Source organism: Hyla sarda, unplaced genomic scaffold (assembly GCF_029499605.1).
Source record: "Hyla sarda isolate aHylSar1 unplaced genomic scaffold, aHylSar1.hap1 scaffold_955, whole genome shotgun sequence".
Lineage (NCBI taxonomy): Eukaryota > Metazoa > Chordata > Amphibia > Anura > Hylidae > Hyla > Hyla sarda.
The window spans coordinates 18,733-33,954 of NW_026610985.1; the positions used below are offsets into that span (position 1 = coordinate 18,733).

The window sequence follows — 15,222 nt, forward strand, 5'->3', positions numbered from 1 at the left end:
AGTGTAAACAACAACAACCCAGCTTTGTTGTGTATGTAACCAAAGGGATTTGTGATGTCACCTAGAACCTTCACAGCAGCGACAGCTTTATGAGGAGCATCAGCACTGCTCTGCCTGAGCAGAACCATCACCGCCATAGGTTGTCAAATAACCCGGATTTAACCCACACAGGTAAGTCCAATGGGGTGCAGGCATGTCCTCTATGCTTACAGCTTCCCGTGGGTGTTGGTTTGATACCGTTTGGGGACAGCCAAGGAGGCATCTGCAGGCAACAAAGGTAGGTGTGTGCTTGTGTGTGTGTTTCCTATGCAGATCCTAAGCCCAGTGTCACATGCAAGTAGGAGGAGTAAGAAGGGTTCCTGGCAAATCCGGGTTATGGATTGCATTTAAAAAGGCCCCGTGGGAGTGCAATGGGCCCCTGTCTTGCTGCTTAGCAATAATGGTATGGGTTTAGGTTCTGCTGTGTGTACTGGTGGTTGACTGCCCCCCAGCCCAGAGTGTGCATGGAAAATTGTCTGGCAGCCTCCCTGACAGCAAGCAGTGATAGTGCCCATGAAGGGGACCTTGTTGGGCCCGCCCCTTTCACGGTTATCGCTTCTCGGCCTTTTGGCTAAGATCAAGTGTAGTATCTGTTCTTATCAGTTTAATATCTGATACGTCCCCTATCTGGGGACCATATATTAAATGGATTTTTGAGAACGGGGGCCGATTTCGAAGCTTGCTTCCGTCGCCCTATGCATTGACCCGATATGGCAGTATCTTCGGGTACAGTGCACCACCCCCTTACAGGGTTAAAAAGAAAGATTCCTACTTTCATTGCTACCTGCTTGCTGGCTAGCCAGCTAGCCAGCCCTGTGGGCCTTGCTGCTGCTGCAGCCAAAAAACAAAAGGTGGTGCTGCTGCTGCTTCTGCTGCTTCTGCTTCTGCTTGTGTCTGGCCCCTGTTGGAGCGTCCAGGCACAGGACTTCTGCTGCTGCTGACTAAATGGCCTCCTTAATTGGATCATTTGAGTAGCCAGCACACCTGTGCAGGTAGGGCATGACATGATAGGCAGCTGCCTTGATAGCGGGTGGGTGCTGAATGTTCCTAATTGACAAAATAAGATTAATGCTTATGAAGAAATATAAAATCTCATCCCTTCCCCAATATCGCGCCACACCCCTACCCCTTAATTCCCTGGTTGAACGTGATGGACATATGTCTTTTTTCGACCGTACTAACTATGTAACTATGTAACATAACATGGGGGGGGGGGGGGGTCTCCTGGCTGTTCACACAGGTGTGTCATTGCTGTACATTGACCATGCATTGCTTCTGTGGTATTGCAAAGGCAAAGACAAATGCTTCCAGCCATCCATTGCACTAATGGATTGGTCATCAGCTGGCTGTCTATGTCCCGCATCAATATAGACCAAAGTACAGAGGGTTAGGCTATGCTATTGTGCACCTACCTGATGCATCAGAAGGTGCGAGGCCCTTGCTAAATTCTGTGCACAGACTTTGAGATCTATGCTTTAGACTGTATCTAAACCTGCTCCAACATGGACTGACATTCTGGCCTACTTTCAGCCGATGCGACTTGTCTGTCGCTGAACAGTCGCTTTTTATGTATTCAGCACCTATGTATAATGTTGTAAAAATGCTCTAGAAGCTAAAGTCGCAGAAATGTCACACATATTTGGCCTGCAACTTTCTGTGCGACAAATTCAGACAGGAAAAATCAGTATAAATCCTTAGAAAATTATCCCCCAGTGTCTCCATCTGCTGGCGGTATTGAATAAGCATTGCTGCACTGATGGGGTATGCATTAGACGAAAAAAAAGAAGAAAAAGAAGAATAATACGCCCAGAAAAGAGGCGAAAAGGAGAAAAACGTAAAAAAACGTGAAAAAAAAGTAAGAGGAAGAGAAGGGAAAAAAAGGTGGAAATGGGTTTAAAAGTGATTTCGGCGGAGAAATATATATATATATATATATATATATATATATATATATATATATATATATGCGCACACACACACATAGATATAAACGTATTCTCCGTTGAGATATTGCAGCCGCTGCTGTGTCCAGGCCCAGGAGCCTTAGCACTGTGCTGTGATGTCACTCAATACCACTGACATCACTAGGTGTAAACAACATCTCTCCTTTGCTGTGTATGTGACTATGGAGCTGTTTGGTGATGTCGTCTATTACGGCCTTCATAGAAGCAACAGGAGATTGTTGCATCCATCTTGAACCCTCAGAACTACAGTGCTATGATGTCACTCACTTCCACAGGCCTTGCAGAGTGTAAACAACAACAACCCAGCTTTGTTGTGTATGTAACCAAAGGGATTTGTGATGTCACCTAGAACCTTCACAGCAGCGACAGCTTTATGAGGAGCATCAGCACTGCTCTGCCTGAGCAGAACCATCACCGCCATAGGTTGTCAAATAACCCGGATTTAACCCACACAGGTAAGTCCAATGGGGTGCAGGCATGTCCTCTATGCTTACAGCTTCCCGTGGGTGTTGGTTTGATACCGTTTGGGGACAGCCAAGGAGGCATCTGCAGGCAACAAAGGTAGGTGTGTGCTTGTGTGTGTGTTTCCTATGCAGATCCTAAGCCCAGTGTCACATGCAAGTAGGAGGAGTAAGAAGGGTTCCTGGCAAATCCGGGTTATGGATTGCATTTAAAAAGGCCCCGTGGGAGTGCAATGGGCCCCTGTCTTGCTGCTTAGCAATAATGGTATGGGTTTAGGTTCTGCTGTGTGTACTGGTGGTTGACTGCCCCCCAGCCCAGAGTGTGCATGGAAAATTGTCTGGCAGCCTCCCTGACAGCAAGCAGTGATAGTGCCCATGAAGGGGACCTTGTTGGGCCCGCCCCTTTCACGGTTATCGCTTCTCGGCCTTTTGGCTAAGATCAAGTGTAGTATCTGTTCTTATCAGTTTAATATCTGATACGTCCCCTATCTGGGGACCATATATTAAATGGATTTTTGAGAACGGGGGCCGATTTCGAAGCTTGCTTCCGTCGCCCTATGCATTGACCCGATATGGCAGTATCTTCGGGTACAGTGCACCACCCCCTTACAGGGTTAAAAAGAAAGATTCCTACTTTCATTGCTACCTGCTTGCTGGCTAGCCAGCTAGCCAGCCCTGTGGGCCTTGCTGCTGCTGCAGCCAAAAAACAAAAGGTGGTGCTGCTGCTGCTTCTGCTGCTTCTGCTTCTGCTTGTGTCTGGCCCCTGTTGGAGCGTCCAGGCACAGGACTTCTGCTGCTGCTGACTAAATGGCCTCCTTAATTGGATCATTTGAGTAGCCAGCACACCTGTGCAGGTAGGGCATGACATGATAGGCAGCTGCCTTGATAGCGGGTGGGTGCTGAATGTTCCTAATTGACAAAATAAGATTAATGCTTATGAAGAAATATAAAATCTCATCCCTTCCCCAATATCGCGCCACACCCCTACCCCTTAATTCCCTGGTTGAACGTGATGGACATATGTCTTTTTTCGACCGTACTAACTATGTAACTACGTAACATAACATGGGGGGGGGGGGGGGGGGGGGGGTCTCCTGGCTGTTCACACAGGTGTGTCATTGCTGTACATTGACCATGCATTGCTTCTGTGGTATTGCAAAGGCAAAGACAAATGCTTCCAGCCATCCATTGCACTAATGGATTGGTCATCAGCTGGCTGTCTATGTCCCGCATCAATATAGACCAAAGTACAGAGGGTTAGGCTATGCTATTGTGCACCTACCTGATGCATCAGAAGGTGCGAGGCCCTTGCTAAATTCTGTGCACAGACTTTGAGATCTATGCTTTAGACTGTATCTAAACCTGCTCCAACATGGACTGACATTCTGGCCTACTTTCAGCCGATGCGACTTGTCTGTCGCTGAACAGTCGCTTTTTATGTATTCAGCACCTATGTATAATGTTGTAAAAATGCTCTAGAAGCTAAAGTCGCAGAAATGTCACACATATTTGGCCTGCAACTTTCTGTGCGACAAATTCAGACAGGAAAAATCAGTATAAATCCTTAGAAAATTATCCCCCAGTGTCTCCATCTGCTGGCGGTATTGAATAAGCATTGCTGCACTGATGGGGTATGCATTAGACGAAAAAAAAGAAGAAAAAGAAGAATAATACGCCCAGAAAAGAGGCGAAAAGGAGAAAAACGTAAAAAAACGTGAAAAAAAAGTAAGAGGAAGAGAAGGGAAAAAAAGGTGGAAATGGGTTTAAAAGTGATTTCGGCGGAGAAATATATATATATATATATATATATATATATATATATATATGCGCACACACACACATAGATATAAACGTATTCTCCGTTGAGATATTGCAGCCGCTGCTGTGTCCAGGCCCAGGAGCCTTAGCACTGTGCTGTGATGTCACTCAATACCACTGACATCACTAGGTGTAAACAACATCTCTCCTTTGCTGTGTATGTGACTATGGAGCTGTTTGGTGATGTCGTCTATTACGGCCTTCATAGAAGCAACAGGAGATTGTTGCATCCATCTTGAACCCTCAGAACTACAGTGCTATGATGTCACTCACTTCCACAGGCCTTGCAGAGTGTAAACAACAACAACCCAGCTTTGTTGTGTATGTAACCAAAGGGATTTGTGATGTCACCTAGAACCTTCACAGCAGCGACAGCTTTATGAGGAGCATCAGCACTGCTCTGCCTGAGCAGAACCATCACCGCCATAGGTTGTCAAATAACCCGGATTTAACCCACACAGGTAAGTCCAATGGGGTGCAGGCATGTCCTCTATGCTTACAGCTTCCCGTGGGTGTTGGTTTGATACCGTTTGGGGACAGCCAAGGAGGCATCTGCAGGCAACAAAGGTAGGTGTGTGCTTGTGTGTGTGTTTCCTATGCAGATCCTAAGCCCAGTGTCACATGCAAGTAGGAGGAGTAAGAAGGGTTCCTGGCAAATCCGGGTTATGGATTGCATTTAAAAAGGCCCCGTGGGAGTGCAATGGGCCCCTGTCTTGCTGCTTAGCAATAATGGTATGGGTTTAGGTTCTGCTGTGTGTACTGGTGGTTGACTGCCCCCCAGCCCAGAGTGTGCATGGAAAATTGTCTGGCAGCCTCCCTGACAGCAAGCAGTGATAGTGCCCATGAAGGGGACCTTGTTGGGCCCGCCCCTTTCACGGTTATCGCTTCTCGGCCTTTTGGCTAAGATCAAGTGTAGTATCTGTTCTTATCAGTTTAATATCTGATACGTCCCCTATCTGGGGACCATATATTAAATGGATTTTTGAGAACGGGGGCCGATTTCGAAGCTTGCTTCCGTCGCCCTATGCATTGACCCGATATGGCAGTATCTTCGGGTACAGTGCACCACCCCCTTACAGGGTTAAAAAGAAAGATTCCTACTTTCATTGCTACCTGCTTGCTGGCTAGCCAGCTAGCCAGCCCTGTGGGCCTTGCTGCTGCTGCAGCCAAAAAACAAAAGGTGGTGCTGCTGCTGCTTCTGCTGCTTCTGCTTCTGCTTGTGTCTGGCCCCTGTTGGAGCGTCCAGGCACAGGACTTCTGCTGCTGCTGACTAAATGGCCTCCTTAATTGGATCATTTGAGTAGCCAGCACACCTGTGCAGGTAGGGCATGACATGATAGGCAGCTGCCTTGATAGCGGGTGGGTGCTGAATGTTCCTAATTGACAAAATAAGATTAATGCTTATGAAGAAATATAAAATCTCATCCCTTCCCCAATATCGCGCCACACCCCTACCCCTTAATTCCCTGGTTGAACGTGATGGACATATGTCTTTTTTCGACCGTACTAACTATGTAACTATGTAACATAACATGGGGGGGGGGGGGGGGTCTCCTGGCTGTTCACACAGGTGTGTCATTGCTGTACATTGACCATGCATTGCTTCTGTGGTATTGCAAAGGCAAAGACAAATGCTTCCAGCCATCCATTGCACTAATGGATTGGTCATCAGCTGGCTGTCTATGTCCCGCATCAATATAGACCAAAGTACAGAGGGTTAGGCTATGCTATTGTGCACCTACCTGATGCATCAGAAGGTGCGAGGCCCTTGCTAAATTCTGTGCACAGACTTTGAGATCTATGCTTTAGACTGTATCTAAACCTGCTCCAACATGGACTGACATTCTGGCCTACTTTCAGCCGATGCGACTTGTCTGTCGCTGAACAGCCGCTTTTTATGTATTCAGCACCTATGTATAATGTTGTAAAAATGCTCTAGAAGCTAAAGTCGCAGAAATGTCACACATATTTGGCCTGCAACTTTCTGTGCGACAAATTCAGACAGGAAAAATCAGTATAAATCCTTAGAAAATTATCCCCCAGTGTCTCCATCTGCTGGCGGTATTGAATAAGCATTGCTGCACTGATGGGGTATGCATTAGACGAAAAAAAAGAAGAAAAAGAAGAATAATACGCCCAGAAAAGAGGCGAAAAGGAGAAAAACGTAAAAAAACGTGAAAAAAAAGTAAGAGGAAGAGAAGGGAAAAAAAGGTGGAAATGGGTTTAAAAGTGATTTCGGCGGAGAAATATATATATATATATATATATATATATATATATATATATATGCGCACACACACACATAGATATAAACGTATTCTCCGTTGAGATATTGCAGCCGCTGCTGTGTCCAGGCCCAGGAGCCTTAGCACTGTGCTGTGATGTCACTCAATACCACTGACATCACTAGGTGTAAACAACATCTCTCCTTTGCTGTGTATGTGACTATGGAGCTGTTTGGTGATGTCGTCTATTACGGCCTTCATAGAAGCAACAGGAGATTGTTGCATCCATCTTGAACCCTCAGAACTACAGTGCTATGATGTCACTCACTTCCACAGGCCTTGCAGAGTGTAAACAACAACAACCCAGCTTTGTTGTGTATGTAACCAAAGGGATTTGTGATGTCACCTAGAACCTTCACAGCAGCGACAGCTTTATGAGGAGCATCAGCACTGCTCTGCCTGAGCAGAACCATCACCGCCATAGGTTGTCAAATAACCCGGATTTAACCCACACAGGTAAGTCCAATGGGGTGCAGGCATGTCCTCTATGCTTACAGCTTCCCGTGGGTGTTGGTTTGATACCGTTTGGGGACAGCCAAGGAGGCATCTGCAGGCAACAAAGGTAGGTGTGTGCTTGTGTGTGTGTTTCCTATGCAGATCCTAAGCCCAGTGTCACATGCAAGTAGGAGGAGTAAGAAGGGTTCCTGGCAAATCCGGGTTATGGATTGCATTTAAAAAGGCCCCGTGGGAGTGCAATGGGCCCCTGTCTTGCTGCTTAGCAATAATGGTATGGGTTTAGGTTCTGCTGTGTGTACTGGTGGTTGACTGCCCCCCAGCCCAGAGTGTGCATGGAAAATTGTCTGGCAGCCTCCCTGACAGCAAGCAGTGATAGTGCCCATGAAGGGGACCTTGTTGGGCCCGCCCCTTTCACGGTTATCGCTTCTCGGCCTTTTGGCTAAGATCAAGTGTAGTATCTGTTCTTATCAGTTTAATATCTGATACGTCCCCTATCTGGGGACCATATATTAAATGGATTTTTGAGAACGGGGGCCGATTTCGAAGCTTGCTTCCGTCGCCCTATGCATTGACCCGATATGGCAGTATCTTCGGGTACAGTGCACCACCCCCTTACAGGGTTAAAAAGAAAGATTCCTACTTTCATTGCTACCTGCTTGCTGGCTAGCCAGCTAGCCAGCCCTGTGGGCCTTGCTGCTGCTGCAGCCAAAAAACAAAAGGTGGTGCTGCTGCTGCTTCTGCTGCTTCTGCTTCTGCTTGTGTCTGGCCCCTGTTGGAGCGTCCAGGCACAGGACTTCTGCTGCTGCTGACTAAATGGCCTCCTTAATTGGATCATTTGAGTAGCCAGCAACACCTGTGCAGGTAGGGCATGACATGATAGGTGTTACGCCGAGCGCTCCGGGTCCCCGCTCCTCCCCGGAGCGCTCGCTACACTCCTCTCACTGCAGCGCTCCGGTCGGTTCCACGGACCCGGGGCGCTGCGATACCGCCTCTGGCCGGGATGCGATTCGCGATGCGGGTAGCGCCCGCTCGCGATGCGCACCCCGGCTCCCGTACCTGACTCGCTCTCCGTCAGTTCTGTCCCGGCGCGCGCGGCCCCGCTCCCTAGGGCGCGCGCGCGCCGGGTCTTTGCGATTTAAAGGGCCACTGCGCCGCTGATTGGCGCAGTGGTTCCAATTAGTGTTTACACCTGTGCACTTCCCTATATCACCTCACTTCCCCTTCACTCCCTCGCCGGATCTTGTTGCCTTAGTGCCAGTGAAAGCGTTTCCTTGTGTGTTCCTAGCCTGTGTTCCAGACCTCCTGCCGTTGCCCCTGACTACGATCCTTGCTGCCTGCCCCGACCTTCTGCTACGTCCGACCTTGCTTCTGTCTACTCCCTTGTACCGCGCCTATCTTCAGCAGCCAGAGAGGTTGAGCCGTTGCTAGGGGATACGACCTGGTCACTACCGCCGCAGCAAGACCATCCCGCTTTGCGGCGGGCTCTGGTGAAAACCAGTAGTGACTTAGAACCGATCCTCTAGCACGGTCCACGCCAATCCCTCTCTGGCACAGAGGATCCACTACCTGCCAGCCGGCATCGTGACAGTAGATCCGGCCATGGATCCCGCTGAAGTTCCTCTGCCAGTTGTCGCTGACCTCACCACGGTGGTCGCCCAGCAGTCACAACAGATAGCGCAACAAGGCCAACAGCTGTCTCAACTGACTGTTATGCTACAACAGCTACTACCACAGCTCCAGCAATCATCTCCTCCGCCAGCTCCTGTACCTCCTCCGCAGCGAGTGGCCGCTTCTGGACTACGACTATCCTTGCCGGATAAATTTGATGGGGACTCTAAGTTTTGCCGTGGCTTCCTTTCCCAATGTTCATTACACTTGGAGATGATGTCGGACCAGTTCCCCACTGAAAGGTCTAAGGTGGCTTTCGTAGTCAGCCTGCTGTCTGGAAAAGCCCTGGCTTGGGCCACACCGCTCTGGGACCGCAATGACCCCGTCACTGCCTCTGTACACTCCTTCTTCTCGGAAATTCGAAGTGTCTTTGAGGAACCTGCCCGAGCCTCTTCTGCTGAGACTGCCCTGTTGAACCTGGTCCAGGGTAATTCTTCCGTTGGCGAGTATGCCGTACAATTCCGTACTCTTGCTTCTGAATTATCCTGGAACAATGAGGCCCTCTGCGCGACCTTTAAAAAAGGCCTATCCAGCAACATTAAAGATGTTCTGGCCGCACGAGAAATGCCTGCTAATCTTCATGAACTTATTCACCTAGCCACTCGCATTGACATGCGTTTTTCCGAAAGGCGTCAGGAGCTCCGCCAAGATATGGACTCTGTTCGCACGAGGCGTTTCTTCTCCTCGGCTCCTCTCTCCTCTGGTTCCCTGCAATCTGTTCCTGTGCCTCCCGCCGTGGAGGCTATGCAGGTCGACCGGTCTCGCCTGACATCTCAAGAGAGGACACGACGCCGCATGGAGAACCTCTGCTTGTACTGTGCTAGTACCGAACACTTCCTGAGGGATTGTCCTATCCGCCCTCCCCGCCTGGAAAGACGTACGCTGACTCCGCACAAAGGTGAGACAGTCCTTGATGTCAACTCTGCTTCTCCACGTCTTACTGTGCCTGTGCGGATGTCTGCCTCTGCCTTCTCCTTCTCTGCTGTGGCCTTCTTGGACTCCGGATCTGCAGGAAATTTTATTTTGGCCTCTCTCGTCAACAGGTTCAACATCCCAGTGACCAGTCTCACCAGACCCCTTTACATCAATTGTATAAACAATGAAAGATTGGACTGTTCCATACGTTTCCGCACGGAGCCCCTTCTAATGAGCATCGGATCTCATCACGAGAGGATTGAACTTTTGGTCCTCCCCAATTGCACCTCGGAAATTCTCCTTGGACTTCCCTGGCTTCAACTTCATTCCCCAACCCTGGATTGGTCCACTGGGGAGATCAAGAGTTGGGGGCCCTCTTGTTCCAAGGACTGTCTAAAACCGGTTCCCAGTAACCCTTGCCGTGACTCTGTGCTTCCTCCAGTAACCGGTCTCCCTAAGGCCTATATGGACTTCGCGGATGTTTTCTGCAAAAAACAAGCGGAGACTCTACCTCCTCACAGGCCTTATGATTGTCCTATCGACCTCCTCCCGGGCACTACTCCACCCCGGGGCAGAATTTATCCTCTCTCTGCCCCAGAGACTCTTGCCATGTCTGAATACGTCCAGGAGAATCTAAAAAAGGGCTTTATCCGTAAATACTCCTCTCCTGCCGGAGCCGGATTTTTCTTTGTGTCCAAAAAAGATGGCTCTCTACGTCCTTGCATTGACTACCGCGGACTTAATAAAATCACGGTTAAGAACCGCTACCCCTTACCCCTCATCTCTGAACTCTTTGATCGCCTCCAAGGTGCCCACATCTTTACTAAATTGGACTTAAGAGGCGCCTATAACCTCATCCGCATCAGAGAGGGGGATGAGTGGAAAACAGCATTTAACACCAGAGATGGACACTTTGAGTATCTGGTCATGCCCTTTGGCCTGTGCAACGCCCCTGCTGTCTTCCAAGACTTTGTTAATGAAATTTTTCGTGATCTATTATACTCCTGTGTTGTTGTATATCTTGATGATATCCTAATTTTTTCGGCCAATCTTGAAGAACACCGCCAGCATGTCCGTATGGTTCTTCAGAGACTTCGTGACAATCAACTCTATGCTAAAATTGAGAAATGTCTGTTTGAATGCCAATCTCTTCCTTTTCTAGGATACTTGGTCTCTGGCCAGGGACTACAAATGGACCCAGATAAACTCTCTGCCGTCTTAGATTGGCCACGCCCCTCCGGACTCCGTGCCATCCAACGTTTTTTGGGGTTCGCCAATTATTACAGGCAATTTATTCCACATTTTTCTACCATTGTGGCTCCTATTGTGGCTTTAACCAAAAAAAATGCCGATCCCAAGTCTTGGCCTCCTCAAGCGGAAGACGCCTTTAAACGACTCAAGTCTGCCTTCTCTTCAGCTCCCGTGCTCTCCAGACCTGACCCATCTAAACCCTTCCTATTGGAGGTTGATGCCTCCTCAGTGGGAGCTGGAGCTGTCCTTCTACAAAAAAACTCTTCCGGGCATGCTGTTACTTGTGGTTTTTTTTCTAGGACCTTCTCTCCGGCGGAGAGGAACTACTCCATCGGGGATCGAGAGCTTCTAGCCATTAAATTAGCACTTGAGGAATGGAGGCATCTGCTGGAGGGATCAAGATTTCCAGTTATTATTTACACCGATCACAAGAACCTCTCCTACCTCCAGTCTGCCCAACGGCTGAATCCTCGTCAGGCCAGGTGGTCTCTGTTCTTTGCCCGATTTAATTTTGAAATTCACTTTCGGCCTGCTGATAAGAACATTAGGGCCGATGCTCTCTCTCGTTCCTCAGATGCTTCTGAAATTGAACTCTCTCCTCAACACATCATTCCTCCTGACTGCCTGATTTCCACTTCTCCAGCCTCCATCAGGCAAACTCCTCCAGGAAAGACCTTCGTTTCTCCTCGCCAACGCCTCGGAATCCTCAAATGGGGTCATTCCTCCCATCTCGCAGGTCATGCGGGCATCAAGAAATCTGTGCAACTCATCTCTCGCTTCTATTGGTGGCCGACTCTAGAGACTGATGTGGTGGACTTTGTGCGAGCCTGCACTATCTGTGCCCGGGATAAGACTCCTCGCCAGAAGCCCGCTGGTTTTCTTCTTCCTCTGCCTGTCCCCGAACAACCTTGGTCTCTGATTGGTATGGATTTTATTACTGACTTACCCCCATCCCATGGCAACACTGTTATTTGGGTGGTCGTTGATCGATTCTCCAAAATGGCACATTTCATCCCTCTTCCTGGTCTTCCTTCAGCGCCTCAGTTGGCTAAACAATTTTTTGTACACATTTTTCGTCTTCACGGGTTGCCTACGCAGATCGTCTCGGATAGAGGCGTCCAATTTGTGTCTAAATTCTGGAGGGCTCTCTGTAAACAACTCAAGATTAAATTAAATTTTTCTTCTGCATACCATCCTCAATCCAATGGACAAGTAGAAAGAATTAACCAGATCTTGGGTGACTATTTACGACATTTTGTTTCCTCCCGCCAGGATGACTGGGCAGATCTTCTACCTTGGGCCGAATTCTCGTATAATTTCAGAATCTCTGAATCTTCCTCCAAATCCCCGTTTTTCGTGGTGTACGGCCGTCACCCTCTTCCTCCCCTCCCTACCCCCTTGCCCTCTGGTCTGCCCGCTGTGGATGAAATTTCTCGTGATCTTTCCATCATATGGAGAGAGACCCAAAATTCTCTCTTACAGGCTTCTTCACGCATGAAGAGATTCGCGGATAAGAAAAGAAGAGCTCCTCCCATTTTTTCCCCTGGAGACAAGGTATGGCTCTCCGCCAAATATGTCCGCTTCCGTGTCCCTAGCTATAAGTTGGGACCACGCTATCTTGGTCCTTTCAAGATTTTGCGCCAGATTAATCCTGTCTCTTACAAACTTCTTCTTCCTCCTTCTCTTCGTATTCCTAATGCCTTTCATGTTTCTCTTCTTAAACCACTTATCATTAACCGTTTCTCTCCCAAATCTGTTTCCCCCACTCCTGTCTCCGGCTCCTCGGACATCTTCTCCGTCAAAGAAATTTTAGCATGTAAAAAGGTCAGAGGGAAAACCTTCTTTTTAGTGGATTGGGAGGGTTGTGGTCCAGAAGAGAGGTCCTGGGAACCTGAGGACAATATCCTGGACAAAAGTCTGGTCCTCAGGTTCTCAGGCTCCAAGAAGAGGGGGAGACCCAAGGGGGGGGGGTACTGTTACGCCGAGCGCTCCGGGTCCCCGCTCCTCCCCGGAGCGCTCGCTACACTCCTCTCACTGCAGCGCTCCGGTCGGTTCCACGGACCCGGGGCGCTGCGATACCGCCTCTGGCCGGGATGCGATTCGCGATGCGGGTAGCGCCCGCTCGCGATGCGCACCCCGGCTCCCGTACCTGACTCGCTCTCCGTCAGTTCTGTCCCGGCGCGCGCGGCCCCGCTCCCTAGGGCGCGCGCGCGCCGGGTCTTTGCGATTTAAAGGGCCACTGCGCCGCTGATTGGCGCAGTGGTTCCAATTAGTGTTTACACCTGTGCACTTCCCTATATCACCTCACTTCCCCTTCACTCCCTCGCCGGATCTTGTTGCCTTAGTGCCAGTGAAAGCGTTTCCTTGTGTGTTCCTAGCCTGTGTTCCAGACCTCCTGCCGTTGCCCCTGACTACGATCCTTGCTGCCTGCCCCGACCTTCTGCTACGTCCGACCTTGCTTCTGTCTACTCCCTTGTACCGCGCCTATCTTCAGCAGCCAGAGAGGTTGAGCCGTTGCTAGGGGATACGACCTGGTCACTACCGCCGCAGCAAGACCATCCCGCTTTGCGGCGGGCTCTGGTGAAAACCAGTAGTGACTTAGAACCGATCCTCTAGCACGGTCCACGCCAATCCCTCTCTGGCACAGAGGATCCACTACCTGCCAGCCGGCATCGTGACAATAGGCAGCTGCCTTGATAGCGGGTGGGTGCTGAATGTTCCTAATTGACAAAATAAGATTAATGCTTATGAAGAAATATAAAATCTCATCCCTTCCCCAATATCGCGCCACACCCCTACCCCTTAATTCCCTGGTTGAACGTGATGGACATATGTTTTTTTTTCGACCGTACTAACTATGTAACTATGTAACATAACATGGGGGGGGGGGGGGGGGGTCTCCTGGCTGTTCACACAGGTGTGTCATTGCTGTACATTGACCATGCATTGCTTCTGTGGTATTGCAAAGGCAAAGACAAATGCTTCCAGCCATCCATTGCACTAATGGATTGGTCATCAGCTGGCTGTCTATGTCCCGCATCAATATAGACCAAAGTACAGAGGGTTAGGCTATGCTATTGTGCACCTACCTGATGCATCAGAAGGTGCGAGGCCCTTGCTAAATTCTGTGCACAGACTTTGAGATCTATGCTTTAGACTGTATCTAAACCTGCTCCAACATGGACTGACATTCTGGCCTACTTTCAGCCGATGCGACTTGTCTGTCGCTGAACAGTCGCTTTTTATGTATTCAGCACCTATGTATAATGTTGTAAAAATGCTCTAGAAGCTAAAGTCGCAGAAATGTCACACATATTTGGCCTGCAACTTTCTGTGCGACAAATTCAGACAGGAAAAATCAGTATAAATCCTTAGAAAATTATCCCCCAGTGTCTCCATCTGCTGGCGGTATTGAATAAGCATTGCTGCACTGATGGGGTATGCATTAGACGAAAAAAAAGAAGAAAAAGAAGAATAATACGCCCAGAAAAGAGGCGAAAAGGAGAAAAACGTAAAAAAACGTGAAAAAAAAGTAAGAGGAAGAGAAGGGAAAAAAAGGTGGAAATGGGTTTAAAAGTGATTTCGGCGGAGAAATATATATATATATATATATATATATATATATATATATATATGCGCACACACACACATAGATATAAACGTATTCTCCGTTGAGATATTGCAGCCGCTGCTGTGTCCAGGCCCAGGAGCCTTAGCACTGTGCTGTGATGTCACTCAATACCACTGACATCACTAGGTGTAAACAACATCTCTCCTTTGCTGTGTATGTGACTATGGAGCTGTTTGGTGATGTCGTCTATTACGGCCTTCATAGAAGCAACAGGAGATTGTTGCATCCATCTTGAACCCTCAGAACTACAGTGCTATGATGTCACTCACTTCCACAGGCCTTGCAGAGTGTAAACAACAACAACCCAGCTTTGTTGTGTATGTAACCAAAGGGATTTGTGATGTCACCTAGAACCTTCACAGCAGCGACAGCTTTATGAGGAGCATCAGCACTGCTCTGCCTGAGCAGAACCATCACCGCCATAGGTTGTCAAATAACCCGGATTTAACCCACACAGGTAAGTCCAATGGGGTGCAGGCATGTCCTCTATGCTTACAGCTTCCCGTGGGTGTTGGTTTGATACCGTTTGGGGACAGCCAAGGAGGCATCTGCAGGCAACAAAGGTAGGTGTGTGCTTGTGTGTGTGTTTCCTATGCAGATCCTAAGCCCAGTGTCACATGCAAGTAGGAGGAGTAAGAAGGGTTCCTGGCAAATCCGGGTTATGGATTGCATTTAAAAAGGCCCCGTGGGAGTGCAATGGGCCCCTGTCTTGCTGCTTAGCAATAATGGTATGG

At 48.8% G+C, this 15,222-nt stretch overlaps 4 non-coding genes across 4 annotated transcripts; all 4 read left to right on the top strand.

The window, feature by feature from the left end:
- The first annotated feature begins 590 nt into the window (after positions 1–590).
- LOC130350935 (U2 spliceosomal RNA) lies at positions 591–781 on the top strand. The gene has a single exon (XR_008887728.1). It is a non-coding gene; the product is annotated as a U2 spliceosomal RNA (small nuclear RNA).
- Positions 782–2,877: 2,096 nt separating this feature from the next.
- LOC130350947 (U2 spliceosomal RNA) lies at positions 2,878–3,068 on the top strand. The gene has a single exon (XR_008887739.1). It is a non-coding gene; the product is annotated as a U2 spliceosomal RNA (small nuclear RNA).
- A 2,094-nt stretch (positions 3,069–5,162) lies between these two features.
- Positions 5,163–5,353, top strand: LOC130350960 (U2 spliceosomal RNA). The gene has a single exon (XR_008887750.1). It is a non-coding gene; the product is annotated as a U2 spliceosomal RNA (small nuclear RNA).
- A 2,089-nt stretch (positions 5,354–7,442) lies between these two features.
- On the top strand, positions 7,443–7,633 carry LOC130350972 (U2 spliceosomal RNA). Its single transcript, XR_008887760.1, has one exon. It is a non-coding gene; the product is annotated as a U2 spliceosomal RNA (small nuclear RNA).
- The last annotated feature ends 7,589 nt before the right edge of the window (positions 7,634–15,222 follow it).